This window comes from Octopus bimaculoides, chromosome 8 (assembly GCF_001194135.2).
Source record: "Octopus bimaculoides isolate UCB-OBI-ISO-001 chromosome 8, ASM119413v2, whole genome shotgun sequence".
Lineage (NCBI taxonomy): Eukaryota > Metazoa > Mollusca > Cephalopoda > Octopoda > Octopodidae > Octopus > Octopus bimaculoides.
The window spans coordinates 49,820,020-49,823,526 of NC_068988.1; positions in this window are offsets into that span (position 1 = coordinate 49,820,020).

Below are 3,507 nucleotides of genomic sequence, written 5' to 3' on the forward strand. Positions count from 1 at the left end.
ACTGCAGGAGTATATTTCGTCATGGACAAGTGAATTTTGGAAGAAGGACCTTGTAAGTCTACCAGATAGCATTGCAGAAAATGAAGGAGTATATTTTCTATTAAAAATACAAGCTTTATCTTAATTTTGAAATATAAAAGAAGTATGACAAAAACACATTATTTATAGGATGACCCAATATATACAGGGTGCGATGGATAAGTTGTTGCGATTTTATTCTTTTAATTTCGCGCATGCACATTGTTTGTGATTTCGTCGACTACACAGTATAGTAAGGTCAGTTGGGCACCGTCTGTGAGAAAAACAGCGCGATGATGCAATTCACTCTGCCAGAAATTTGAAAACGATATGCTGTACTGCTTGGTATTCGCGTCGGAAGCTCCAATACTAACACTTCGAGTGTTTGGGTGTTAATCTGAGGACAGTGCAATATGAGGACAAGTAGAGAGAGTGATAAAAATCAAACAAATCATCATCATCATGGTGTTTGGAATGATCACGTTATGCCTCTATTCATCTTCCCACACGGCCTCACACCCAGCACGGAGGTTTACATCAAGTGCCTGGAGGAGATGGTACTGCCCTGGGTCAAGAGGATGGCTGCTGGAAGACCCTATTTTTGGCAACAGGACTCTGCACCATGTCACATAAGCAGGAGAACACAGTCATAGCTATCAGACAGTTTCTGCGACCACGTCTCCTCCTAACATCTGGCCACCTAACTCCCCAGGCTGCAACACACTTTATGTGTGGGGTGCAGTTGAGTGAGAGAACAACAAAACTCCTTGTAACACCAAAGTTGAACTAAAGGCAAGCATTATGGCAGCATTCACCAACTTAAACAAGGAGACCGTCCAGAAGAGTTGCAGGAGATTCCGAAGTCGTCTGGAGTCAGTGGCCAGTGACGATTTTATTGAATAATTTACTCTTTAGTATTTCAAGATATCTTTATGCAATTTTGATAAATATAGCTCTTAAAATGAGATGTCAGTGTTATTTTTGCGTAATTTAGACAATAGTTTATTCACCGCACCCTGTATATATATATATTTCGGTGCGAAAAGTTTTGTTATACGGTGCCGAGATTTATAATCCTGTAAACAATAATAATGGTATTTATATAAGCTTAAACCATGTAGCGATCTCCGTACAATGACTAAGAAAATAGTCTAATAATGGGGCACATAAGCCCTCGACAGAAAAAAAGTAGGCTTTCCCATCCGCGTTGGACGCAAACCCTGTCGAGGGCTTGTATGCTCCATTATTAGACTATTTTCCTTAGTCATTGCATGGTGATCGCTATAAGCTTTAAGCTTACATAAATACTATTATACAGGGGTTGAACAAAATAATGGAAACACCTAGCATCATAGCATCATAATTTTGAAATATCTATAAAACCATCAAAAGCTTGTTTATTCTTATGTTTTTTTTATTTATTATTAGTGTTGCTTAATATGTTTTGCTAAAATTGCTGTTTCTTTTCATATATCATCAGAAAAAGGTAATTAAAATTCATTAAAATGACAAATCTATCGGACTTTCAAAGAGGTCAAATTGTTGGTGCTCGTATGGCAGGTGCTAGCGTAATGAAATAGACAAAATGTTTGATGTATTAAGAAGTACTGTCTCGAAAGTAATTACACCTTTGAGAAAGAAGGAAAAAAAACCTTCTCATCGAAACAAAACTCCGGAAGAAAACCAAAACTTTCAGATAGGGACCGTCGGACAGTTACGCGAATTGTTAGAAAAGATCACAAAAGTACAGCTCCCCAAATTACTGCAGAGCATAAGGACCACCTGGAAAACCCAGTTTCCACAAAAACTGTTCGCCAGGTGCTTCACAAAGCCGGATTTCACGGGTGGGCTGCAATCAGAAAACCACTACTTTCAAAACCAAACGTTTCAAAGCGTTTAGAGTGGAGTAAAAACCTACAGGGTTGGTCTTTAGAGAAGTGGAAGAATGTTACTTTCTGGGACGGGTCATCCCTTACCTTATTTCCGACCACTGGCCAAGTATACGTGTGTAGACAGCCAAAAGAAGCATTTGACCCAGACTGCCTTCTTTCAACTGTTAAACATGGAGGAGCACTTCTGATCTGGGTGGGGGCTATATGTTGGAAATCCGCTGGCCCAGTGGTTTCCCTTTATGGCAGAATTAATAGTCAAGACTATTTAAGCAATTTATTTGATCAAATTTATCCTATGGTTGCAGAACTGTTTCCGGAGGGAAACACAATCTGTCAGGATGATAATGTACCAATCCACACAACTAAAGTTATTAATGAATGGCACGAGGAACGTTCTAGTGAAGTTGAACATCTTATCTGGCCACTAGAGTCCTTCGATCTCAATATTATTGAACATATATGGTGCATTTTAGAAAAACAAGTAAGGAGTCGATATCCTCTGCCATCATCACTACAAGAACTGGTGACTGTTTTAGCTGAAGAATGGACAAAAATTCTTTTGGAAATAATTCAAACTTTGTACGAGTCCATACCTTGTAGAATTCAAGCTGTAATTATTGCCAAAGGCGCTTCTACTCCATATTAAAATAAATTTGTTTGAATTTTTAAGGTGCTTCCATTAGTTTGTCCAACCCATACACACACACACACACACATACACATACACATGCACACACACACGACGAGTTTCTTACAGTTTCGGTCTACCAAATCCACTCACAAGGTTTTTGTCAGCCCGTGGCTATTGTAGAAGACGCTTGCTCAAGGTGCCACGTAATGAGACTGAACCCAGAATCGTGTGGTTGGGAAGCAAACTTCTTACCACGCAGCCACAGTTGCACCTATGTCTAAAAGTATAAACATAGATATCAATCTATATTGCCTTAAGATAATGAAATGTCTATAAGGGATTTGAGCTGACAGCGGAAGTACACGCAATTATTTACCTGAAAATGTTTATCACTTCACCTCCTTAATCAACATTGGTTTCTAGTTTTGGCAGAAGGCCAGCACTTTCTGGAGGTAAGTTGATTACATCGACCCCAGTGTTCAACTGGTACTTACGTCATCGACCTAGAAAGGATGAAAGGCAAAATCGACCTCGTTTGAACTCAGAACATGAAGTCGAACGAAATGCCGCTAAGCATTTAGCCCGGCGTGCCAACGATTCTGCTTTATACCTTCTTAATCAATATCATCAAGGTCTTCGATGTGCTTGTACTCCCTACAACACACAGAGACGTCATTCTTGCATACGCACTTTCTCCGCCAACAGAACCATCACTAAAACTGCCGCCAAAATCGAATCTGTTTCGTCTGCCAGCTGCAAAGAATGTTTTAAGTATATTTTGGTATATCGAAGTATATACAAAATGCTAATACACCGTATCTGCACCGTACAGTTAAAGTGTGTTAGTATGCATGTATATATATATATATATATATATATATATATATGCGATTATGCGATGGTTTAAGCTTATGAAATACTATTATAATTATTTACAGATATATATATAATATGTATATATATATA